This window comes from Triticum urartu, chromosome 7A, assembly GCF_056163025.1.
Source record: "Triticum urartu cultivar PI428250 chromosome 7A, HENAU_Tu73, whole genome shotgun sequence".
Lineage (NCBI taxonomy): Eukaryota > Viridiplantae > Streptophyta > Magnoliopsida > Poales > Poaceae > Triticum > Triticum urartu.
In genome coordinates this window covers 118,656,188-118,683,861 of record NC_141879.1, presented here as the reverse complement: position 1 = coordinate 118,683,861, position 27,674 = coordinate 118,656,188, and the positions used below count along the sequence as shown (strand labels likewise).

Below are 27,674 nucleotides of genomic sequence, written 5' to 3'. Positions count from 1 at the left end.
AGCTTCGTGCAAACCGCTTTTGGCGGATGAAATCCTTTCAATTACCGTACCCATTAGCATACGATGTGCTTCCGAGACAACAGCTTGCCCCAGAAGATCCTTCATCACGTCCGACCACACACTGTACGGACCCTTGCTATCGCTCTCCTCAGGAGCCGGATACTGGGGATGCTGGGTAGCCAAAGGGCTATCTTCCGGCGATATTGGATCCGGAGATACCCTTCGCGACGAAACTTCAAGGTCGCCCGCTTCTTGAGCTGGGGAGTCGGGGGGAGGCGTATCGCTCTCCATCATCTCCGGAAGAAGATCCCCTGAAGATGAACTCTGTCGAGAAGAGCTGCGATCCGGACTACAATTTACAAGCATCGGTTATTGTCTTCGAAAGTAAGGTAGGATATCTTCACTATTAAGTACTTTTTGGTTACTTACAGCTCGGTAGAGGGCTGATCCCCGCGCGGACATTGTGCGGCAAGTATACCCTCCGAGGCAGGACCCTCTGGCGGAGATTTTTTCTCCCGTTTGAAAACCTTAGTTTCCGGATTTTCAGAAGTAGTCCTCTTCCTTCCCCGGGGAGGGAGAATGTCAGATTCTTCCCCTTGGTTACCCTCCCTCGCGGAGGCGCTCATTCCTTCGATTGGAATAGGTAGCGATGGAGGCCCGCTTTCTCCCTCTTTATTCCCCCTTCATCTTCCTTTGAGGGCACTAGACGAGGTGCTGGCTCGAGCATCTTTTCCAGCACCGGATTGTCCAAGCCTTCAGGAAGAAGGGCCGAACATCGGATCATCTTCGCCTTTGCTATCCAGTCCTGGTCAAAGAGCGATTCGTCAGAATGATATTATGATAAACAAAAGGACAGTGTGTTCGGCCAGGGGATTACTTACTTGGGCAGCGGGGAGGTTGCAGCTCAGGCCCATGTCCTTGGTAGTGTCCGGACACTCTATTTGGGGTCCGAAGAACGATTTGTACATCTCCTCATGCGTCATGCCGATGAAATGCTGAATAGTGCATGGTCCTTCCGGGTTGAATTCCCACATGCAGAGGGGCCGGCGTTTGCAAGGCTGGACTTGACGAACCAGCATAACTTGCATTACCATAACCAGACTAAAATCTCCCTCGAAGAGATCTCGGATACGGCTCTGCAGTATTGGCACGTCCTTGGCTGGACCTCAGCTCAGCCCCCTGCTGATCCTTGACATCAGTTGTGGTGGGGGGCTGAGCGAAAGGTGAGTGCAGCTACCCATTTGGCACTTCGGGGAGCTGTGACGTAAAACCACTCCCGTTGACACAATCCGGACACCTCTGGAAAGGAACCCTTTGGCCATGGAGCGTCAGCAATTTTGCTTATTAAAGCACCTCTGCACCCTGCATACTGCCCCTCGACCATCTTCGGCTTCACATCGAAGGTCTTGAGCCACAGGCCGAAGTGAGGGGTAATGCGGAGGAAGGCCTCACACACGACAATAAATGACGAGATGTGAAGAAGGGAATCTGGGGCCAGATCATGAAAATCCAGCCCGCAATAGAACATAAGACCCCTAACAAAGGGATCCAGAGTGAGGCCTAGTCCTCGGAGGAAGTGGGAGACGAACACAACTCTCTCGTTGGGTTCGGGAGTAGGGACGACCTGCCCTTGGGCGGGCAGCCTATGCGAAATTTTGGCGGTCAGATATCTGGCCACCCTCAACTTCTTGATGTCCTCCTTCGTGATGGAGGAAGGCACCCACCGGCCTTGAAGGCTGGATCCGGACATGATTGAAGGTCCGAAGCACCTGACCTGAGCTTTGGGTGTTAGAACTCGAGGCGAGGGAAGGATTCGATTGAGCACAGGAGGGAAAAAGAAAAAGCCTTGTCCTTTTATAAAGGGGATGAATATCAGGCGTCCTCCTCGTGGTCGTTCGAGACTTACCTAAGATCTAGGAGTCATACCAACAGGCACGGTTGGGTTACCCACGTTTGTATTGATGAGAATACCGTGATAAGGGGAACACGATCTCTGCTTTGACAAGACGTACCAAGAAATCACCTTGCGTTATGTGCGGGGCTGGTTAAAGAAAAACGGTTCTAATAATTACCGGGTCGTGGCGTGATGTCATGCTGCCAAAACACGTCAGCAGATTAGATTTGTGGAAATATTATTCTCTCTATGGTGGTATTTGGAACTTATTTTGCAGGGTCGGACACTATCCTTGTATTCAAACTCTTTCGTGGTGTATTCAGAGGAGGAACCCGCCTTGCAATGCCGAAGACAACACTGCGCGCCGGACTCATCGTCATTGAAGCCTGGTTCAGGGGCTACTGAGGGAGTCCTGGATTAGGGGGTCTCCGGACAGCCGGACTATATCCTTTGGCCGGACTGTTGGACTATGAAGATACAAGATTGAAGACTTCGTCCCGTGTCCGGATGGGACTCTACTTGGCATGGAAGGCAAGCTAGACAATGCGGATATGGATATCTCCTCCTTTGTAACCGACCTTGTGTAACCCTATCCTCCTCCAGTGTCTATATAAACCGGAGGGTTTTAGTCCGTAGGACAACATACAATCATACCATAGGCTAGCTTCTAGGGTTTAGCCTCTCTGATCTCGTGGTAGATTAATGACCCACAAGTATAGGGGATCTATCGTAGTCCTTTCGATAAGTAAGAGTGTCGAACCCAACGAGGAGCAGAAAGAAATGATAAGCGGTTTTCAGCAAGGTATTCTCTGCAAGTATTGAAATAAGTGGTAACAGACAGTTTTGTGATAAGATAATTTGTAACGAGCAACATGTAACAAAAGTAAAGAAAGTGCAGCAAGGTGGCCAATCCTTTTTGTAGCAAAGCACAAGCCTGGACAAACTCTTATATAAGGGAAAGCGCTCCCGAGGACACATGGGAGTATCATCAAGCTAGTTTTCATCACGTTCATATGATTTGCATTCGGTACTTTGATAATTTGACATGTGGGTGGACCGGTGCTTGGGTTCTGTTCTTACTTGAACAAGCATCCCACTTATGATTAACCTCTATTGCAAGCATCCGCAAATACAACAAAAGTATTAAGGTAAACCTAACCATAGCATGAAACATATGGATCCAAATCAGCCCCTTACGAAGCAACGCATAAACTAGGTTTTAAGCTTCTATCACTCTAGCAACCCATCATCTACTTATTACTTCCCAATGCCTTCCTCTAGTGCCAAATAATGGTGAAGTGTTATGTAGTCGACGTTCACATAACATCACTAGAGGCTAGACAACATACATCTCATCAAAATATCGAACGAATACCAAATTCAAATGACTACTAATAGCAGGACTTCTCCCATGTCCTCAGGAACAAAAGTAACTACTCACAAATCATATTCATGTTCATAATCAGAGGGGTAATAATATGCATAAAGGATCTGAACATATGATCTTCCACCAATTAAACCAACTAGCATCAACTATAAGGAGTAATTAACACTACTAGCAACCTACTAGCACCAATCCCGGACTTGGGGACAAGAATTGGATACAAGAGATGAACTAGGGTTTTTAGATGAGATGGTGCTGATGAAGATGTTGATGGAGATTGCCCTCTCCCATGAGAGGAGTGTTGGTGTTGACGATGGCGATGATTTCCCCCTCCGGGAGGGAAGTTTCCCCGGCAGAACAGCTCTGCCGGAGCTCTAGATTGGATCCGCCAAGGTTCCGCCTCGTGGCGGCGGAGTTTCGTCCCAAAAGGTTGCTTTTTAGTTTTTTTCTCGACGAAAGACTTCATATAGGAGAAGATGGCCATCGGAGAGCCACCAGGGGGCCCACGAGGTAGGGGGCGCGCCCTAGGGGGGGGGCGCCCCCACCCTCGTGGAAAGGGTGTGGGCCCCCTGGTCTTCATCTTTGGTAAGGATTTTTTATTTATTATAAGGTATTTTGTGGAGTTTTAGGACTTTTGGAGTTGTGCAGAATAGGTCTCTAATATTTGCTCCTTTTCCAGCCCAGAATTCCAGCTACCGACATTCTCCCTCCTGATGTAAACCTTGTAAAATAAGAGAGAATAGCCATAAGTATTGTGACATAATGTGAAATAACAGCCCATAATGCAATAAATATCGATATAAAAGCATGATGCAAAATGGACGTATCATAGATCAACTCTTGTAATACTCATATCATCAAGAACAATCAAGCAGGACGTAGGGTATTACCTCCATCGAGAGGGCCCGAACCTGGGTAAAACATCGTGTCCCCTGCCTCCTATTACCATCCGCCTTAGACGCACAGTTCGGGACCCCCTACCCCAGATTCGCCGGTTTTGACACCGACCGTGGGATTGGAGCTTACCTAGCTGGGAAGGTTATACATGGAAAATCCATCTCGACGTTGGAGATGAGTGAACTCCTCCTTCTCCCCTTTGTACAGTTCGGCTAATATTTTGACCAAAGCGGCGGGGGTCTTCGGACCCTTCCGGCCGTAGCGTGAGGCGTCACCTTCCCCATTATAGTGCCACATGGGAAGCCCTCTGTATTGGAGTGGTTGGAACCCCCGCACTATGGAGATCGCCACTATTGACAGTCCGGACTGGGCGAGCATCTTAATCTTGCCCATCAACAGACTGACTTTGGCGCTATCATCCTCCTCGAGGCTTCGAGGACGCCAGCTATGGCGTTTCTTCAATGGAGCGCTTGAAAACTCTGGGAGGCCCATTCGGACTGGGTCAGGAAGAGCGACGTCGTCAATATAGAACCATTCAGAAGGCCACTCTTCGTAAGCCTTCTCCAGCATGCCAGACAGATATCCGGTCCCGGCAATGCGCCACACTTCGGCTCCTCCCATTTCGAATATTGACCCCCCTTGATTACGAGGGACGAGGCAGAACAGTCTTCTCCATAAATCAAAATGGGCCTCACAGCCTAGGAATAGCTCGCATAGAGCAACATAACCCACAATGTGCAGGATGGAGGCAAGAGTGAAACTATGCAGTTGAAGGCCATAATACTCCAGAAGCCCTCGGAGGAAGGGATGGATTGGAAATCCGACGCCTCTTAGCAAGAAGGGTACAAAGCATACTTGTTCCCCCTTGGACGGATTGGGAATGTCCTCCGCCTGAACCCCGCCATTGAAGGACGTCAGCCCTGCTCATACAGGGACTAGATCCGCGGGGGGAAGAAAGCCCTGTTTTTGCAGCTTCGACAATTGACTGTGAGATACGGAGCATCTCTCCCAATCACCCTTTGCGGAATAGTGGGGATGAGAGGAAGAGCTGGGAGCATTAGCCATGTTGGGGTGGTTCTGCCTAGCAAGCTCTAAGGATTTTTTTCCGTGGGGTGTCCAATGGATCTGAGATCTATTCTCTTTAAATAGGGACTCCTCTTGTACGGTTAGGGTGGTATGTGCAAAAATACCCTGACCTCCCGTATTCACTCGCCACGTGGAAGCTGAAGTCAGAAGGCATGGAAGCCGAAGGGCACGACATTAAATGGAAGGCCGAATACATTACTTTGAAATTGTTGAAGGAGGAACCCGCCTTACAATGTCGAAGACTACCTGAGCGCCGAACACCTCGTCATTGAAGTCTGGTTCGGGGGCTACTGAGGGAGTCCTGGACTAAGGGGTCCTCGGGCGTCCGACCAATTGGACATAGGCCGGACTCATGGGCTGTGAAGATGCAAAGACCGAAGACTCTACCCGTGTCCGGATGGGACTCTCCTTGGCATGGAAGGAAAGCTTCGCAACCAAATATGAAGATTCCTTTCTCTGTAACCGACCTTATGCAACCCTAGGGTTGATGGTTAGACATGCTAGACTTTTAGGGTTTAGCCATTATGATCTCGTGGTAGATCAACTCTTGTAATACTCATATTCATCAAGATCAATCAAGAAAGAAGTAGGGTATTACCTCCATAGAGAGGGCCCGAACCTAGGTAAACATTGTGTCCCCCGTCTCCTGTTAGCATCGACCTCAGACGCACAGTTTTGGACACCCTACCCGAGATCCGCCGATTTTGACACCAACAACAGTCTTTCCGAAGAGATCCCCTTAACCGATATATAGGCCAGTACACCTACAATCCCCTACATCTGCTAGCCCATCATGGAAAGGATTCCCACAACTTACTCAACTATGCCGGAGCCCATAATGGCATGTGGCTGCACACGGAAGTTTCTAGCATGAAGAATATTATGACCCCTTTGAGCCTGGGTGGAGAACCATAGGATGATCACATGGATTCCCCAGGATATCCTTGGACAACACTGGATTCCCCAGGTTCCCACAAACCAATCCACCCAGATGTGTATTAAAGTAGCCACCTTAAGTTAAACCTTAGTTAACATTAACTCCCACAACTTTGATGAATACTCTCAAACTCAAACCACGTCTACGAGCATAGCATAGTAGTATAAGCATAACGTAGTAACTCCCAGGGTTTGATATAAGACAATAGGTGCTACCTCATCAACTACTTCCCAACACCCACATGTTAAACGAGTCCTACTCATGCAATGTTTGAGGGTTGAAACTAATGCATAAAAACTTGATAATGAAGGGATACTATCAAAGTGTTACTTGCCTTGCTGACGGTCGGAAAACCCTAGAGATTCGTAGTAGCAGGCCTCGCACACCGGAAACTCTATCGTGAACAGACAATAGCATACATAAGCACTCAAGCATAAGATGCAAAGGTAAAACCAAGAGAAAAGATCTGAACAGAAAGTTCAAGAGAAGAGCTTCGATTTGCAAAAAGAATCAATCGGATCGGAGTTACGAAACTCAAACTACGATCAAAAAAAGTTCGAAATAAAATGTAACACCCCGGATACAACTTTCCATATTTGTAAATCCGACTCTTTCCTTTTCCGGAGATGTGTTGTGAGATTCCCTTCATGGTTGGGTTTTGTCTTTTTTGCTTTTGTTCTTGTCATGCATTTCATATCATGTCATCATGTGCATCGCATTTGCATACGTGTTCGTCTCATGCATCCGAGCATTTCCCCCGTTGTCCGTTTTGTAATCCGACACTCCTACTTGCACCGGCGTACCCCTCTTGTCTCCTTTCGTGAGCGGGTGTCGAACATTCTCGGAATGGATCGAGATTAGCCATGTGGCCTTGGTACACCACCGGTAGACCGCCTGTCAAATTTTGTGCCATTTGGAGTCCGTTTGATGCTCCAACGGCCAACCGGGTAACCGCAAAGGCCTCGTGTGTGTTGCAGCCCAACACCCCTCCAAAAAGCCCAATAACCCATCTAAACCATCTCCATGTCCTCCGTCGTCGGATCATGATCGTGAGGGCGAAAACTACACCTCATTTGGACACTCCAAACTCCCTCTACCTATAAATAGGTGCTCTCCTCTGAAAATTCGCACAGATGAAACCCTAGCAAACTTCCTCTTCGCGCCGCCGAACAAAAACCCCGCCGCCGGACATGTCTGCCGCACCCCTCCACGTCGTTCCGACCAATGGCGTCGTGCCACGTCACCTCTGCCGCCGCTCCTGACCAACCAGGCGCTGCCACCTCACTCTCTCTTTCCTCTTCTCCCACCGGCGGCCCTCCTGGCCTAGATCGGGGCCCGGACGAGCTCGCGCGCGCCGCCAGATGCGCCGGACCTTGCCGGTCGTCCCCACCGTCACCGTCCCTCCGCCGCCTCACCGCTTGGCTGCCGTGCCGGTGAGCGCCGCCATCGCGCTGGTGAGCGCGCCTCCGCCCTGCCCCGTCTCCCGTTCTGCTCTCTCTCTCTCTCTCTCTCTCGTTACCTCTCTCTCCCTCTCACCTTTGATCTCTCTCTAGAACCTTGCAGGACCACCATGGCTGCCCCGATCTCCACGTCCGCGCCGCCACAAGCCGCCTTGTCGCCGGGAATGGGTTCCCCATGTCCGGATCCACCCATCCTCGGCCTCCCCGATGCCCACCGGAGTCCCATGCCGCCCCACCGTCGCCGTTGACTTCCACCGGCGTCGTTCTGTAGCAGAGATGGAGCTTCCCCGATCTAGATCCCGTTTTCGCGCTGGTAGTTTTCCACTAAGTCCTCAGAAATATCATGTCACATGTGCATGTTCAGCGTGCCGTAACTTCTTGCTCGTAGCTCCGTTCTGCATGTATGATATATCATAATGTTCATTGGGAGATGCTCACTACAAGAAATATGTCAACTTGTGACCCTCCCTATTGGCCGCTGAAAGGTCATACTTTTTCATTTACGACTTTTTTGTGACCAAAAACAGAAGGTCAAAAGCTGGCAGTCGTAAACTGAAATTAGTGACCTCCTCTGTGATATGTAAAAGGTCGTTGGTTCTTCGACCAAATTTTTGGTCGCTAGCAACCTCCTCAGGCCACGTAGGCATCCAACGTGGCAAGCTGATGTGGCACAAGAATCATCCGGTCCGATTCGGCGTTTTACATGGGCCGAGCCCAACAATTCAGCCTTTTTAATGTATTTTTCCTGTTGTTTTTTACTAGCTACATGGGCTTGGGCCATTGGTTCGGCCTTTTTTTGCTTTCTAAGGTGCAACCTTTTCACATTCTATATATTTTATATTTTCGGGTTTTCTTTTTTTTGTTACATTCAATTTCCAGATTATTGTAGTAAACGGGATGCACATTGTCAGATTCATCTAGGCACTAGGTCCCAAACATCAGGTTTTATTTTTTCACAACTTGTAACTCAATGATTTACCAATTAGAGAACACATTTTAAATATATTCAAATAACAGCCAAATCACCGATGTACCAATCAAGTTTATTACATTCCACCAATCACAATATAACCATACAATATTACACCAATCACAGTATAGCATTCTACAGATAAAACGCTCAACAAGTACACGCACGTCTCCAACACCTTAGCGCCTTCAACCTGCAAAACATCACATCCAACCACATATTAACGATCAAATTAATTCACCCCTTGACGGCAATAAAAAATTGTGCTTGTATGAACGAAAATAAAATAAACAATCTTTGAGGCCATAGCATGTGCTACAAAAATCTTAACAAATGCATAGATATCCACACGGAGCACATCCTACATGCACCAAGCATCAGGCATATGTTCAAGAAGATAAGTAATTTGAGATGGAAACAAGTACAGCTAACAATCTAACATGTGTAGTAGCACCAGCAAAAAGAGAAAGACATGGAAGAATTTACAAGAACAACACCCTGGGAGTCCAATTACATGTACATGAGCTACTGCTGCTAGTGTATATAGAACCAATCAAGCTGCTGGTGTAGGATCAGAGCATGAGTCCAACAGAGCCACATATGAGCAAACAACAGAGCCACATAGGAGCAAACAACAGATTAAGCACTGCTCCTAACCAACTTAGCAAATCCAGAGCAACCCCATTCCACCAGAGCATCACAGGAGCACATATATAAAGCATGTACACATTGGCAGCTACTGACAGACCCTAGAACCGCATGAATTTATCACCAGAGCGCTCTAGTAGGAGTTGATGCTTGGTTACAGCATCTAGCAGCAACTAGCAGAGCCCCACATCCAACCCAAATCATGGCCAAGGCCATGCAGGATCTACATCAGAGAAGAAGGAACATGGAGGAGCTCACCAGAGGAAGGTTGTAACCGTAGCAGAGGCTCAGCCACACCACGGCTGTGGTGTGACCATCACCACATCAAGGAGAGGGTCTGGAAGCTGCCGAAGCACCACCGCGGCGACCAGGGCAAGCGCCGGGCACAGTGGCGCCACCCCAGGGACATCACCGCACGGACATCACCGGCCTCGCCCTGTTTCAAGAAATGTTCAGAACAACTTTGTCAGACTCGATCAATTCTGAAGAAACCACTTCATTGTCAGACACATACATATGTACATGATGCAAAAGAAGAAGAAACAGAGCAGGGACCTGGTCGATCATGAGATAGTGTTCATATCATTAGGAAGAAATAGGCCATTGTATAGCTCACATAAACATATCTGCTACTATGCACAACACGAGCACCCACTTGCACTTGGTATATTTCTGTATCTAGGACACCCAGCACTTACAACACTTGGGCTAGTCTAATGTATAGACTTGTTTGCAATAGGAGCCAATGGAACTGAAACGCAAGTAGCACATGAACAAACAGCGAAAGAAATAGAAGGACGACCTTGTGTGGTGGCTGAGGTGGACGAGGGTGTCCTCCTGGTCAGCTCAGGCATCCTCCTACACCAAATCAAATAGAAAAATGTTGAAGCATGTCGAATAACTAAACGTACATGTATATATCACAAATGCCATTCAGTGGCAAAAGCAATAACTTTTCATTTCACTTTTTCCACTCTAGATTTTGACAATGTATCGTAATTGCCACTCTAAAATTATTGCTTTTGCCACGGAATGGCAATTGTGATGTATTGTCAAAAACTAAGAGTGGCAAAAGTGAAATGTAAAATTCTAGAGTGGCATAAGCAAAGTGGTCAAAAGCTAGAGTGGCAAAAACAAAGTTTTCCCATAATATAGAAGCAACAGAAGCACATATATATCCTATTTCTTCCACAAAGTGTGTATATAGACAGGTCAGATTTTTGAATGCATTGTTGTTGTAAAAAACAAACATGTTGTTGAGGAATTTGACTATATTTTAGATATGTTAAGCAGAGGCAAGAGTTTTCCCTCAATCAATCAACCTGCTGCAATAGTACTAACTATACTAGTCAGGGACGAATTTGACAAGAGAAAGCATAGTGGTATCAAACTGAAACATGATTCAGTCGCAAAACAACCACCAACCTTACTTAGTACGTGAGCATCAAGCACACACACATCATACAGGTGCAAATATGATATGAGCTTTTAAGGGCCACAACAGAAACTAGGCTACAACATAGCAGTGATAGAAAAAACCTCACAGTAAAGTCGAGAGGGATCAACCTTGTGTGGGGAGACAATTTCCTCCTCCTCATGCATGTCGACCAAAGAGGGCTCCTGCTCCATCCAAACAGAACAAAGAAATAAAGATGGGTCACAGAAAGAGCTAGCAACTATTCTTACAGAACAAACTGCAGCTGTTGCAGCTGTAATATTCAGATATAAGCAGCTTCACATGTAAACCTATATTTCAGTTCATAGCCTTTTGGGATAATTGTTGGTGGGTTTTGGTCATGAAGTACCTGAACATAGTTTTTCTTCTCAACCGTCAAGCTGCGAAGCAGTCCAATTTTGAGAGCGCTGAAGGAGAGAGCATCCAAAACAGTCACATCGTCGTTGGCTCGTATGAGCCTGAACTTTTCCTGGAAGCATGACACAGGAAAAAAATCATCTTCTGTGAATGACAAATGTGACTGGCATCAGCTGATATCACAGGAGACCTACACTTTATGATGTTCTAGATGGACAATTTCATAAAAAATGCCTATACCACTATACCAGACTCGGAGACTGACCCTCACTCAAAGCCTTAAGTAGTCAACAATTGATTATATATCTGAAGAAATGAATGAGGCTCATGCTTCAGACAAAGACCAGGCACCGAAATTCAGCTAGCACTAGTGCGACATCACAACAGTACTGGTTTTTCTCCTCTGTTTAGACCAACTTTTCAGTTAGCAAGTGCATCTGAATTCATGGACACCTGCCTAACGGGCTGGGCTAGCATGGACACCAGTATGCAGTTACGGCTTTGCTAGTCACCTCGAGCAGACAGAGCATGCTCGCCAGCGCAGTGTGTACCGAGCTAGGACATTGCAAGGTGGCAAGGAAAAAGGAGCAGGGAGCTCGGCAAGGCGAGCAAAGGGAAGTAGTAGGACATGAACCAACCTGCGAGGGGTGGGGCGTGAGGGCGGTGCGGAGGCGGGTCTGCTCTAGCGCGGTGCGGACGAAGCTCCACCAGCCGCTCCTTGAGGGCGTCCCAGTCCACGGCCCGGCCCCGGCGCGAGGCGGCGACCCAGAGCACGATGTAGCACCAGCGGCCGTCGGTGCTCATGTCGCCTTTGTGGACGTTGAGGCCGAAGAGGACGACAAGGTGGCAGAGGTCGCAGCCCAGGCCGGTCTTGTCCGGGCAGCTGACGGTGACCACCGTTAGGTCCCTCGCTGCGTCCCCATGCACGATTTGAACCACCTCATCGCTCAGGCTCGGGCGTGCGCCGGATCTCGCCGGACAGGAGTCTTCGATTCCCGCCTGAGGTCGCCAGGATCCGGCGCCGGAGGTGGCGGCGGCAAGGAAGGAGTGGAGCGCTAGGGGATTGGGGATCGGGGAGAGAAACCCTAGAGGCGGCGGAGGAGGAAGAAAAGCTGGGAGCGGGAGGGAGGTTTGGGTGCAGCATGAGGGAAGGAGGGCGCCACTGCCGGCGATGGGAAGAGAGATAGGGAAGCGGCAGAAGGAAGGGAGAAGAGGCGGCCGATCTGGATCGGAGATAGAGAGAGGGGGGAGGCGGCGGTGATCTGGATCGGGGAGGGAGAGAGGGAGGGTTGGTGGGAGAGGGACGAGAAGTGAGAGGTGAGCGAGAGACGCTGGATCGAGGGACTGAGGGAGAGTGTGGACGGCTCAGATCGACTACACGGGGTGATCCGTGGGCTGCTTCCTGATTGGTTCAAAACATGAGGTATTTATTTAAATTATCTCCTAGTGCTAAAAACAGGGGATTTTGTGAAGCAACTAGCAATATTATTTTGCAAATTGCATCACTAAAATTTTCACTTAGTTTAGACCACATTTTATGGATGATCACCAATTTGTATGCATCCCAATCCTTCTAGCTATTTTTGTTCATTTAAACAAATATCCGCCGATTCAATAGGAAGCGGGTCAAATTTAATCTGCAGTGGCCTCATAGTTTGCTATTTATTTTTCCCAAAAATCATTTGTAGATACAAAATTATTTATTTAATCATAGAAACATGAAAAGGTTTCCAAGAATCAACAACTAGCTATGAAATGGTCAAGCCCGCCATTCCGACCGCATTTTAAGACGGGCATAAAAAATGAAAAAAATGAAAAAATTGGAAAACCTTCGCATTGTGTCATCATATGTGACCAAGTTTTCAGGAAAAATAATAAACTGGTACTACGACAATTATTTTAAAAAAGTGTTCTCAGAAATGAGCTATCATGCGTGAAGATTCATGGCTTTCAAGCCAAATGATCAATCTTATGGCCACATTTATGGCAGAGTTTGTTCAAATGATCTCATATTATGCACAAGGGTGCATCTTGGAATTCCAAGCAATCTTGCCTGAGGGAGTTTTCATTTTCTTTGCACAGAAAATTCATTTTCCATTTTTCGAGTGCCCGAAAAGAGGTTTTTTTTGTGAAGGACCTACCAAATATTTGTTGTAAAATTGTACCAAATTAATTTTCTAAAATACTAGGCCATGTTTAATGCACAATTGACTAAATGGTTGCGTGTCAAAAGTTTCGATCAATCTCTCGTGAAAAAGACAAATTTCTGCCGTTTCAGTAGGAAGCGAGTCAAATTTGAACTACGGCTGCCTCATAATTTGCTATTTATTTTTTCAAAAAATTATTTATAGGTACAAAAGTATCTATTTAGTCAGAGAAACACCAAAAAAATTCCAAGATTCAGCCACTAGCTAGGAACGGTTATTCCCGCCGTTTTGACCGCATTTTGAAACGAGCATAAAAAAATAAAAATAAAATCAAAAAATTGGGAAACCTCCGCATTGAGTCATTATATGTGACCAAGTTACCATAAAAAATAATAAACTTGTAATATGGCAAACCTTTTAAAAAATGTTCTCAGAAATGAGCTATCATGTGTGAAGATTCATGGATTTCAAGCCAAATGATCAATCTTATGGTCACATTTATGGCATAGTTTGTTCAAATGATCTCATATTGTGCACAAGGGTGCATCTTGGAATGGCAAACAATGTTGCCTAAGGGAGTTTCCATTTTCTTTGGACGAAAAATTCATTTTCCATTTTTTGAATGCCCAAAATGAGTTTTTTTGTGAAGGATCTACCATATATTTGTTGCAAAATTGGACCAAATCAATTTTCTAATATATTAGGCCATATTTAATGCACAATTGAAAAAATGGTTGGGTGTCAAAAGTTTTTATCTACCTCTCGTGAAAAAGACAAATTTCCGCCGATTTAGTAGGAAATGTGTCAAATTTGAACTGTAGCTGCCTTATAGATTGCTATTTATTTTTACCAAAAATCATTTTTAGGTACAAAAGTATCTATTTAATCAGAGAAACACCAAAATCTTTCCAATATTCACCCACTAGCTAGCAACGGTCATGCCCGCCGTTTTGACCGCATTTTGAAACATGCATGAAAAATTCAAAAAAATGGAAAACCTTCGCATTGTGTCATTATATGTGGCCAAGTTACCGGGAAAAATAATAAACTTGTAATACGGCAAATATTAAAAAAATGTGCATATTCTCAGAAATGAGCTAGCATGTGTGGAGATCAACAGCTTTCAAGGCAAATGATTAATCTTATGGCCAAATTAATGGAATATTTTGTTCAGATGATCTCGTATTGTGCACAAAAGGTGCATATTGGAATGGCAAACAATGTTTCCTAAGGAAGTTTTCATTTTCTTTGGACGAAAAAATCATTTTTCATTTTTCGAGCGTCCAAAATTTCTCCATTTTCAAGAATATTAGAACCTAACAAATATTTGTTGTAAAAACATTTCTCCATTTTTCAAGAATATTAGACCACATTTTATGAACAAATTTGTGTACACTAGAAACATTTTTTATAGATATTAAACGGTTTTTAGTTACATCATTAACATTTTTAATAAATATTTTGATGTCTAATATTTTGAACACATGTCTACATTTTTTAAGACACATTGTACATATTGTTTATATATGTTTAAATTTTTTTCAAATACATGATTAACATATTTTCATGTATTCCCAATAAAAAAATATCTTTTCATACATAGGTTTTGATGTCTATATTTGTTTTTGCACATTGTACATTTTTGTATACATATAAAACATTGTTGACATTGGTTAGGAAATTTAAATACATGATTAAAATTTTTAGAAAATCTTGTTTTGTTATCTACTTTTCCATATATATATTGTAAAATTTTCATATATACGTACTGATGATTATTTTTGCATACACATGAAACTTTTTTTATACATATCTAATATTATTTATGATTACCATTTTTTATATGCATGAAACTTTTCAAGTGCACACATTTAGTTTTTTAAACACGTGATTACATTTTTTGAAATACATATTAACATTAACATTTTTTTGAATTACACGTTTAGTTTTGTAATTGCTAAAGCATATAGCAAGATTCACGAAGGAGTTCATTATTTTCCCATTCTAATGAAAAACTTCTTATTTTCCCATTTTCGTTGGCCGAATATATGTTCTTTTTGAGTAATATGAGGGCATCCCACATTTCTTCCTGGATGGACCAAGGCCTACATGACACACATATTTTTTAAAAGAAGGTGGCCTCGTTCCACCGAGGCCCAAGCCCACCTTGAGCGACACCTTAAGTACCAATGCATCCACGTTCACAACCTCATGACCATTTATATTGGTCGTAATCAGGTAGAAAGAAGGTCGTTGACCACTCTTGTCTGCTTTATGACCATTTGGTGTAAGGCAATTTCAGGGTTTGAGCCATTCCAAGCGAAATGGCCGTGGATTTACGACCAATTCAACCGGGGTCACTGAGAGAAGGTCACTAGTTGACATATTTCTTGTAGTGGCTCTTCATTTAATTCCATTGTGACATGCTTGTTTGAGTCCATCTTGATGCCCTAATCATTGATGCAAGAGTGCTATAAAATGTTTACTGCTGCTTCTTATGAGTTTAGCGTGATTTGTCATTTTTGCCACATTTGATGTGTGTTTCATATGGGCATGAGCTCTACATGTGTTTTGATCTATGCCATGCCATATTTACAGGGGTGCTTGCCATGTATTTTTGTGCTCTATGTGATGACTAGCACAAGCATGCAAAGTAGCCTTCGTGATATTGCTGATTTCAGGGGCTTATGATTTTACAGTCATTTTCCTGCTATTATTTTTATGCCATGTAAACATGATGCTACAGTGAGATCCATGATTGTTTTGAGTACCTTCAGTAAGGATGTTTTGGACATATGGTTATGCTCTATCCATCCATGGCCCTGTTTGCAGTTATGGAGTGCCCTATCATGTCTTAATCTTGCTCTACTTTTTCTATAAATGTTCCTGGAAGATTGTTTACATGTTAATCAATTTTGCCATGGTTATTGCTAATGATCCATGCATGCTATGAACTTGCTATTGCCATGGTTAGCTTCATGAACATGTCATCTTGCTGATGCTATGCTTATCTTGTCATGCCATGCCTTGTGGTGAGTGATTTGAGCTCGAAAAGATGCCTTCATACTTCTGTTTATGCTATGCTCTGTTTTCTGCTAAGTTTGAAACTGTTTATAAAACTTTCTATATTTACATGGTGCCATCATATCTTCTGTGCCTTTTTGGCTCATGATTAGTAAGATACTTTTGTTCTATGCATTTAGTAGTTTCATGCCATGCCTTGTATTGCTATGATATGTTATGTAGCATATTGTTTGCTTGATCTAAACATTGCTTCCTGATGTTGTTTTTGACATGTTAGTAATTTCTCTAAGTCTGTGATGCTGATATCTTTTGCACTTTTGCCATGCTTGTTTGAACCTGCCCTTGTGTGATTTTTCCATAGCTCAGTGTTCATGTTTTGTCAAGCATCTTGACTAAATCACTGCCATATGCTTTGTTGCTATGTTGGGGTGCAGTAGCTTAGTTTCTTGTTGCATTCTAGATGGCATCGTGCTGTTAATTGCAGAATTGTGCCATTATTGTTTTGCTTGCCATTTGCAAACCGTGCTTCCGATTCCTGTGATCTTTATATCAATTTCAACCGAAATCATCTCATCTTTCCAGCGACACACTTGGTTTGACAAGTTGATTCCTTGTTTCATCCTTTTCCTTCCGGAGCATGCATATGCATTGCATATCACATCCCGCATATCATGCCATGTTTTGCATCATGTTGCTTGTGCATTGCACCGTGATTGATTATTGGTACTTTGCTTGTGTTCTTACTTTGGGTAGAGCCGGGAGACGAGTACGTGACCGAGGAACCTGTTGAGTACGCTTACAAGGATCAAGCTTTCGACAACTCTGAGTACATTGCAGGAAGATGACCATACCCTCGAAATCACTTATATCTTTGCTTGCTAGTTGTTCGCTCTATTGCTATGCCATGCTACCTACCACTTGCTATATCATGCCTCCCATATTGTCATGTCAAGCCACTAACCCAACTTTCCTAGCAAACCGTTGTTTGGCTATGTTACCGCTTTTGCTCAGCCCCTCTTATAGCGTTGCTAGTTGTAGGTGAAGATGAAGTTTGTTCCGTGTTGGAACATGGACATGTTTGAGATATCACAATATATCTTATTTACTTTAATGCATCTATATACTTGGTAAAGGGTGGAAGGCTCGACCTTATGCCTGGTATTTTGTTCCACTCTTGCTGCCCTAGTTTCCGTCATACCGGTGTTATGTTCCTTGATTTTGCGTTCCTTACGCGGTTGGGTGTTATGGGAACCCCTTGACAGTTGACTTTGAATAAAACTCCTCCAGCAAGGCCCAACCTTGGTTTTACCTTTTGCCTCACCACCACCTACTTTTCCCTTGGAAGTCGCGCTCCTGAGGGTCATCTTTATTTTAACCCCCCGGACCAGTGCTTCTCTAAGTGTTGGTCCAACCTGAACGATGTTCGGCGCCCCCTGGGCAACCAGGGTCTATGCCAACCCGACATCTGGCTCATCCGGTGTGCCCTGAGAACGAGATATCTGCAGCTCCTATCAGGATTTGTCGGCACATTCGAGCGGCTTTGCTGGTCTTGTTTTACCAATGTCAAAATGTCTTGTAACCGGGATTCCGAGTCTGATCGGGTCTTCCTGGGAGAAGGAATATCCTTCGTTGACCGTGAGAGCTTGTGATGGGCTAAGTTGGGACAACCCTACAGGGTTTTGAACTTTCGAAAGCCGTGCCCGCAGTTATGTGGCAGACGGGAATTTGTTAATATTTGGTTGTAGAGAACTTGACACTTAAATTAATTAAAATGAATCAACCGCGTGTGTAGCCGTGATGGTCTCTTTTCGGCGGAGTCCGGGAAGTGAAGACGGTTCTTGTGTTATGCTTGAACGTAAGTAGTTTCAGGATCACTTCTAGCTTCATGACCGTTGCGTTGCTTCTCTTCTGCTCTTATTTGCGTATGTTAGCCACCATATATGCTTAGTGCTTGCTGCAGCTCCACCTCACTACCCTTTCCAACCCATAAGCTTAAATAGTCTTGATCTCACGGGTGTGAGATTGCGGAGTCCTCGTGACTCACTGATACTTCCAAACAGTTGCAGGTGCCGATGATACCAGTGCAGGCGACGCAACCAAGTTCAAGTGGGAGCTCGATGGAGATCTTGTTCGTTGTGTAGTTTCGTTTCCTATTGATCAGTAGTGGAGCCCAGTTGAGACGATCGGGGATCTAGCATTTGGGGTTGTCTTTCTTTGTTTTGGTTCAGTAGTCGGACCTTGATTGTATTCTGGTTAATGTATGACTATTTATGTATTGTGTGAAGTGGCGATTGTAAGCCGACTCTTTATCCCTTTCTTACTCAGTACATGGGATGTGTAAAGATTACCCCTCTTGCGAAATGCCTACCATGCGGCTATGCCTCTAAGTCGTGCCCCGACACGTGGGAGATATAGCCGCATTGTGGGTGTTAAAAGTTGGTAATCAGAGCCATCCCCGACTTAGGAGCCCCTTGCTTGATTGAATCGCTGACGTTGTTTAGTCTAGAACAAAATGTTTTGAGTCTTAGGATTATATATACCGGAGAGTAGGATTCTTTTTACTCCTCAGTCCCTTCGTCGCTCTGGTGAGGCCTCCTGTCGGTGTCAAAACCGGCGGATCTCGGGTAGGGGGTCCCGAACTGTGCGTCAAGGCCGGATGGTAACAGGAGACAAGGGACAAGATGTTTTTTACCCAGGTTCGGGCCCTCTCGATGGAGGTAATACCCTACTCCTGCTTGATTAATATTGATGATATGGGTAGTACAAGAGTAGATCTACCACGAGATCAAGGAGGCTAAACCCTAGAAGCTAGCCTATGGTATGATTGTTGTGCATGGAGTTGATTGCCTACGGACTACAACCCTCCGGTTTATATAGACACCGGATAGGGTTAGGGTTACACAGAGTCGGTTACGATGGTAGGAGATCTTGAATATCCGCATCGCCAAGCTTGCCTTCCACGCCAAGGAAAGTCCCATCCGGACACGGGACAAAGTCTTCAATCTTGTATCTTCATAGTCCAGGAGTCCGGCTGAAGGTATAGTCCGGCTACCCGAACACCCCCTAATCCAGGACTCCCTCAGTAGCCCCTGAACCAGGCTTCAATGACGACGAGTCCGGCGCGCAAATTGTCTTCGGCATTGCAAGGCGGGTTCCTCCTCCAAGTCCTTCATAGAAGATTGTAGACACCAAGAGTAGTGTCCAGCTCTGCAAAATAAGCTTCCACATATTGCCATAGAGAGAATAATATTAACACAAATCAAATCTGCTGACGTATTCCGTAGTGCGTCATCACACTACAGCCAAGTCCTTCACTCGAATCGTTTTCACTTTTCCACCTCAGCGTGTTTTGCGAGGCGGTTTCCTTGGCACGCCTTGTCAAAGCAGAGATCGCGTGCCCCCCTTTTACGAGATTCTCATCAATACGGACGTGGGTAACCCAATCGTGCCCATTAGCATGTTTTCTCGATTAAAAGCGAGTCCTAAACGGTTTACGGGGAGGGCTCCTGGTATTCAACCTCTTATAAAGAGACCAAGGCCTTACTCCTTTTTCCAATCTCAAACGAGTTCGCCCGTCGCCTCAAGTTCCAACACCCTAGGCTCCAGATTCCAGGCGCTTCGGACCTTCGACAATGTCCGGTTCCGACCTTCAAGGCCGATGGATGCCCTCCTCCATCACGGAGGAGGACATGCTAAAGTTGAGAGAGGCTAAGTTCTTGACCGCCGAAATTTCACATAGGTTGCCTGCTCAAAGGCAGGCTATTCCCAGTCCCCAGCCCGGTGAGAGCGTAGTGTTCATGTCTCACTTCCTTCGGGGGTTAGGCTTCCTGACGGATCCCTTCGTGAGGGGGCTGCTATTTTATTACGGGCTGGAATTTCATGACTTAGCTCCGGAGTCCATCCTCCACATTTCCTCATTCATCGTTGTGTGCGAAGCGTTCCTCCGTGTCACTCCTCACTTCGGATTATGGCTCAAGACTTTTGGAGTGGAGCCGAAGATGGTCGAGGGACGGCACGCAGAGTGCGGAGGCGCTGTCATAAGTAAGAATGCTGATGCTCCATGGCCCGAGGGCTCCTTTCAAGAGGAGCTCGGCTTGTGGCAACGAGAATGGTTCTATATCACCGCTCCCAGGAGCGCCAAGTGGGCGGCGCCTCCTGCCTTTCGCTTGGGTCCCCCATCACGGCTAGCGTCATGGGTCAACAAAGGATTAGATTGGGGGTTATCCAAAGACGTGCCCTTGTTGCAGGGCCGCATCAGGGATCTCTTAGAAAGAGACCTCAATCTGGTCAAGGTGACGCAGGTCATGCTGATTCGCCGAACACTGCCCGGCAAACGTCGCTCTCTTCGTCTGTGGGAGTTTAATCCGGAGGGACCACGAGCTCTCCATCATTTTATGGGAGCAACGCCCGTGGAGATGTATAAACTGTTCTTCGGATCACAAATGATGTGTCCGGATTTGACCGAGGACGCAGGCCTAAGCTGCAATCGCCCGGATACCGAAGTAAGTAACCTTGTGCCCGGACCTACTATCCATATAATCGTCATAAACTTGCCCCTAGAAGAGCTGTCCTTTTAAACAGGAGTGGATAGTGAAGGCAAAGCTGATCAGGTGTCCGGCTCCCCTTCCCGAAACCAGGCCGGATCCCGTGCTTGTCAGGATGTTGAAGATAATGCCTTTGGAGGGAAGTAAGGGGAATGACAAGGGAACTATGGCCTCCTCGAAGGAGGCTGCTCCGAAGGGAGGAACCGACAATTCCTCTCCCAAGGGGAAGAAGAGGGCCGCCTCTGACGACCTGGAGACCATGGCCCCGAAGCGGGGGAGAAAATCCTCGTCAGAGGGTCCGACGCCGGGGAGTTCCTCGGCCGAACTACGCCCTCAAAGGGATCATCCCTCCAGCGAGCCGTAAGTAGAGAGAGGTTTTCCTTTTGAGGGATGAAAGAAATCCTTGATTTATATTTGAGAAGATTAACCGAAATTTTACCTTGTAGCTCGGACCTCAGCCCTTCTCAGCAGAGCTCGTCTTCGGGGGATCTTCTTCCGGAGATGATGGAGAGCGGGACGCCTCCCCCTGCCGTACCGCCTAGCGAGGCGGGCGACCCTGAGGTGTTGTCGCGGAGGGTTTCTCTGAATCCGGCAGGGGCGGAAGATAGCTATGTGGCCCCCAAGGCTCTCCGCGTGCGGCCTTCGAAAGAGGCCATAGGACAAGTCTGGCACCGTCTGGTGCTCGGCCGGAGGAGCTAAAGATTCTGCTAGGGCGAGCTTCTATCTCAGAGGAGCACCGTGCGTTGATGGGCATGGTGATTGAAAGGATTTCATCCGCAGAAAGCGGATTGCATGAGGCCGTCAAAAGTTTACTGATGGGTTTTGAGGTACGTTAGATAGTGTACACTTTTGTCAGTTGCGCATAAGTAAGATGCGCCCTGTGTAGATAGTAGCCCCTGAGACTCTGCGTGTTGTCAAGAAATGACGGCACGCAGAGGATCATAATCCCAGGTCTAAGATGTCGCCTTTGAATGTAGGTGGCGAGGTGTCTGGAATCAAGCCGAACTGATGATTTGGTCGAACTAAAGCGGCAACTGGACGTGGCAGATGCCGACATCGCGCTTGTCAACAAGCGGCTTGATGAGGCTCAAGGTATGTAATTCTTCGGGCGGCATCAGGTAAGAGGAGCTTCATGCCAGTGTCTTACAATGTGTGTGCTTGACGCAGATGGTACGGCCGCCGTGGAGAATCTTAGGGCAGAACTTGCCCGAGCTAAGGAGCAAGCCAGAAAAAGCGATGCGGCCGCCGAGAAGGCCCTTGAAGAGCTGAGAGCCGAACAGGCTGCTCACTGCCGAAGCAAAGAAGAGATGGCCGAGATGGCCGAGAAGTTAAAGAGCGCTGCAGACCGTTGCAAACTTCTTGAGAAAGAAGACCGGGCGAGACAGACGGACTTAGAGAAGGCCGTTGCCGATGCCAAGGACGCTCGCTCTGCGATGAGAGCTGCGAAGGAGGAGCTGCGTCAGGCCGAACAGATTGCGGCTAGAAAGCCCTTTATGCTGCGAAGGAAATTTTGTGATCCGAAGTTTGTCCCTTTGGACCGGATGTGGATGATCGTTTGGCTCAATGGGCCGAACTGAATAGGTTGTCTGGACTCGCCATGAAGTACGTCATGGGTCACCTGTGGCCGGGGAGATCGGAGCCGAAGAGTTATTTCAGCTTGGTGCAGCAATTCCTTGACGCGGTGCCGCGTATAAATGCAATGAAGAGGTCAGCATGCATAGAGGGCGCTAGGATGGCTCTTGCCCGTGTTAAGACATACTGGGCAGAGATGGAGACCACTGTTGTTGCGTCCCGAGATTCGGACAAAAGCCGAGTACCCTCCGAGCACTATTTTTAGGAAGTTCTTGAAGGGGCTCGTGTAATAGAGACGCAGTGCCCGAAAGATGCTATGTTATGATAGCATATGTAATTATAAAGTAATATTTTGATAAACTATAGTGGCCTTTTTTTATACCTGTGCCTCCAAGTATTGGGAACATCTCCTGTGCGGCCATTTTAAGATATATATATATATATATATATATATATATATAGAATCTGAAATATGGCAGTCGTTGGCTTTAGCCCCCACGCACATAGTGCGGGGGTGCTTGCAGAAGACGCATTTTCACACTTAACCCAACGTCTTGGTCCTACAAAGGAGGTGATAGCGCAGCGGGCCAGGCAACCGGACTATAATGCTTTAACACTTTCACTTAGCCATAGGAGTTTGACAATGAGACTCTTTAGGTAGCTCCTTGGTGGCAACTGCGCTCGTCCGAATTCGGGGCGCGTATGTGCCTGACCGGGAAGCGGCCCTTCGTTAAAGCGGAGGAATCCGATAGATTCCGATAGGTCATCGAGTGGCTGACCAGTCTCATGCTACATTATGACAGTCAGTTTTTGGCTTTCTCTACTGAGGTGCTCGCCCGGCCGAACCGGGCGCACAATTGCAGTAGTTCTCCTGGTGCTACCTTAGCCGATAGAGCGAAATGTAAGGTAGCCGAACTCAGGAGTCGGGCAACCCAACATTTGACCAAAGACATGATTCGGAGCTGATGCATATAATGCCAAAACTCGCGACGCCGAACACTCCCTAAGGTGTTCGGTCTTTATGAGTGCAGGCGAAACAACACTCTTTATTAAAAAAGCCCCTAGTGTCCAGGTACGTGCAAAAATTTCTGACGTGGCCACATGCCAAGACGCCAGCCTCCTCCTTGGTTATATCAGAAAAAACCAGGGGATGTGTAGCAACAAGAGACAGTAAAAAAGGTTTACGCAGGGTCTTAATCTAAAAAGAATCCTTTAGGACGGGTCCCTACTGCACGTCTGCGCCTGTGTCTCCGTTGTGCCGTATCCTGGACGGGCGCCGCACGACGTTCATCTGTAAAAGAGAGGAACTGAGTTGAAAACGGGTCGTGCCGAACAAAAGTTTAAAATAAACAAAGTGTAAAGTAAAATATATAAAATTGAGCTTTATTGTCTCTTATTGTATATGCATGGAGCCCCTAGTGCGGGGGTATATGGCCACTAAGCCTGTATCAATCATGATTTTGTACCGAACTCGTCTATCCGCGTTCGTGGTCTTTAATGGCCTATTTTGAAGTTTTTTGGCCGGTGAGGCCATTTTACTGTGGGGCTGTCAAAGCGGCCACACAGTCCCCCGCTTGGGGAGGTGCACTTTAGTGCTTCCCCTTCAAAGAGATGATGCCTCGTGGACCGGGCATCTTAAGCGTGAGAGATGCATAATGCGGTATTGCGTTAAAGCGGGCGAAAGCTTCGCGTCCCAGTAGTGCTTGATAGCGACTTGAGAACGGGACGATATGGAAGGTCAGCTTTTCGCGGCGGAAGTTATCGGCAGAGCCGAATATAACTTCGAGCCAGAGAAAACCCATACAATGGGTGTCCGGACCAGGTGTTACCCCTTGAAAGGAGGTTTTGCTGCGGCGGATTCTTGCTGGGTTTATCCCCATGTGCTGGATTGTATCTTGATATATCAGGTTTAGTCTGCTGCCGCCGTCCATAAGGAAATTTGAAAACTGGAGTCCGCCAATTATTGGATCGAGTATCAAGGCAGTCCAGACTACATTCTTGATATTCCTAGAATAATCTAGCTGATCGAAGATGATCGGTTTTGACAACCAGTGGCAGGACCCTTTGGGGATGGGCCGTGTGGTGCGTACCTTTACGGGTGCCGCACGTTTTGTTATGTGAAGTGAGTTCACTGTTTTTACTTCTTGTGGGAAGTTCTTTTGTTTTTTGGTGCTCTGCTTTTGGGGTTCGTCCTCGTCTTCGCTTGGTGTGTCGAGCCCCTTGTATTCGACATTGAGTCTGCCGGATTGTTGGAAAACCCAACAGTCTCTGTGGGTATGGTTAGCAGGCTTCCCGGGAGTACTGTGTATCTGACATATCCTGTCCAGGATTTTATTTAGGTTGGATGGATCGTCCCTGTTATCCCGAGGGGGCGATTTTTCCTGATTTTGTCGTGAGCCTTTGAATCCGGCATTGACTGCCGTGCTCTTCGGACTTTTGTCCTTAGTCCGGCGACGGTCTTTGTTGCGTCGCGGTTTTCCGTTTCCATCCCTAGTTTTGGATGTACTTGGGTCGCTGGGGCTGCACCTTGCCAACCAGCTGTCCTCCCCTGCACAAAAGCGGGTCATGAGGCTTGTTAGTGCGGCCATTGTTCTTGGCTTTTCTTGGCCGAGGTGTCTGGCGAGCCATTCGTCTCGGACGTTATGCCTGAAAGCTGCTAAGGCTTCGGCGTCCGGACAGTCGACTATCTGATTCTTTTTAGTGAGGAATCTATTCCAGAACTGCCGAGCTGATTCTCCGGGTTGTTGAGTTATGTGACTAAGATCGTCTGCATCTGGAGGGCGGACATAGGTCCCTTGAAAGTTTGCTCGGAAAGCATCCTCGAGCTCTTCCCAGCTTCCAATTGTGTTTTCGGGAAGGCTTTTAAGCCAATGCCGGGCTGGCCCTTTAAGCTTAAGGGGTAGATATTTTATGGCGTGGAGATCATCTCCTCTAGCCATGTGTATGTGGAGGATATAATCCTCGATCCAGACTCCAGGGTCTGTTGTTCCATCATATGCCTCTATGTTTACGGGTTTGAATCCCTCTGGGAATTCATAGTCCAGGACCTCATCGGTGAAACATAGGGGGTGTGTGGCGCCCCTGTATTTGGGTGTGCCGGATTCTGATGATGGCTTCATAGCGTTGCTTACAAGAGCTTGCTTTCTTGGCCCATAAATGGACCTGATTGGGCCATGATGCGAATCCTTAAGTGGGTCGCATGCCGATTTAGGTGCGGCGCCGCTTGCCGCTTTATGGGGTCGTCTATCCGACCGTGTGGCTTTTTCATTTTTTGAATGCTAGGGCTCTAGGGCCTCTTTGTCGAATTCAGGCAGTAGCTTTCTTTTCGGATAGCTTTTAGTGCGGCGACTGTCGCCGTACTTATCTGTGGTATTGATTACTTTGCTCCATCTAATCCGGAGTGCGTCTTCCGCTGTTTTTAGCTTCTGCTTCTGCTTCTTTAGGCTGCGTGCAGTTGCAACGAGCCTTTCGTGGAGATTCTTCTGCTCCATAGGTTTATTCGGCGTGAGGTCGTCCGGAATGCCGTTTTCGCCAGGGGAGGGATGTTCAGTTTCTCTATCCGTGTTGCCCTGTTCGGACGGTTGCTCTAAGGCCTGCTCGTCGTCTATCGGCTCGTCCTGCTCTATGGCTGGGTTTTTGTCGAGGCGGGGCTTGGGTCGGCGTTTACGCCGACGCTTTGATTGCTTTTCGGGGGGTCGATCTCCTGTCCCATCCCCTTTTTCCTCGTTGTCGCTTCCTTTAGGGGTATCCACCATGTACACATCGTGAGATGAGGTGGCTGTCCAATGCCCTATGGGCGTTGGTTCGTCGGTATCTCCTGCATCGTCATCCATGCTGTCGATGTCTCCGGAGTCGAAGTTGAGCACGTCGTTTAAATTGTCGACAGTGGCTACCAAGTGGGTGGTGGGTGGGCTTTGAATTTCTTCATCGTCCGTATCCCATCCTCGCTGACTGTAGTTCGGCCAGGGCTCTCCTGATAAGGAGAGAGACTTGAGAGAGTTCAGGATATCGCCACAAGGCGAATGCTGAAAGATGTCTGTGGTGGTGAACTCCATTATCGGCGCCCCATCGGATTCGATTGGCAGGGGCGCGGGGGGTTCGGAGTCCGGGGAGGAGTCCGGATCCTCGGAGTCACGGGTCGTGCAGAGTGCGGGGCTAGCGTTCGGCTCGATCGCTTTCGGGATCGCAGCCCCCGAGGTGACGTCCAACCGCTCATCCTCAATTGGCACAATAGGCTCCGAGTTAGGGGTCGGAACCGATGCGTGTGCGGCCTCCAGGACACTGTCCGGGGGCAGAGCTAGATCATGCCCCTCGAGATAGTGCGGCGCACTTGGCCGTGGCTCGAGCCCGTCGAAGATCAAGTCTCCGCGGATGTCAGCCGTGTAGTTTAAGCTTCCAAGCCTAACTTGATGGCCAGGGGCGTAGCTTTCGATCTGCTCCAGGTGGCCGAGCAGATTGGCCCGCAGAGCGAAGCCGCCGAAGACGAAGATCTGTCCGAGGAGAAAAGTCTCACCCTGGACCGTATCGTTGTTGATGATCAAAGGAGCCATCGGGCCTAAAGGCGACGACACAGAGGAACTCTCAATGAAAGCACCAATGTCGGTGTCAAAACCGGCGGATCTCGGGTAGGGGGTCCCGAACTGTGCGTCAAGGCCGGATGGTAACAGGAGACAAGGGACAAGATGTTTTTTACCCAGGTTCGGGCCCTCTCGATGGAGGTAATACCCTACTCCTGCTTGATTAATATTGATGATATGGGTAGTACAAGAGTAGATCTACCACGAGATCAAGGAGGCTAAACCCTAGAAGCTAGCCTATGGTATGATTGTTGTGTATGGAGTTGATTGCCTACGGACTACAACCCTACGATTTACATAGACACCGAATAGGGTTAGGGTTACACATAGTCGGTTACAATGGTAGGAGATCTTGAATATCTGCATCGCCAAGCTTGCCTTCCACGCCAAGGAAAGTCCCATCCGGACACGGGACGAAGTCTTCAATCTTGTATCTTCATAGTCCAGGAGTCCGGCTGAAGGTATAGTCCGGCTACCCGAACACCCCCTAATCCAGGACTCCCTCACCTCTTGACATAGAGTTTTGACTCTTCTCTCCTCAAATTTCACGAATTGTTTTTAGGATCATGTGGGTATCTTGGAATCATTTCGATGGTTTTGTGACGAGAACATTGTTCTTGGTGTGTCCTGACATTTAGGGGTTGTGGCAGTGTCCCGGGGAGTTGAGCTCCAAGGTTTTGTCGTCACAATTTTATCGTTGCAGTTCTGGAATACCCGAGTT

General features: G+C 47.0%; 1 long non-coding RNA gene across 1 annotated transcript; it reads right to left on the bottom strand.

The window, feature by feature from the left end:
- Positions 1–8,632: 8,632 nt before the first annotated feature.
- On the bottom strand, positions 8,633–12,384 carry LOC125521886 (uncharacterized). Its single transcript, XR_007289481.2, has 6 exons — positions 11,728–12,384; positions 11,082–11,201; positions 10,843–10,896; positions 10,079–10,134; positions 9,535–9,712; positions 8,633–8,821 (listed from the first exon to the last, which is right to left on the bottom strand). It is a non-coding gene; the product is annotated as an uncharacterized LOC125521886 (long non-coding RNA).
- Between the last annotated feature and the right edge of the window lie 15,290 nt (positions 12,385–27,674).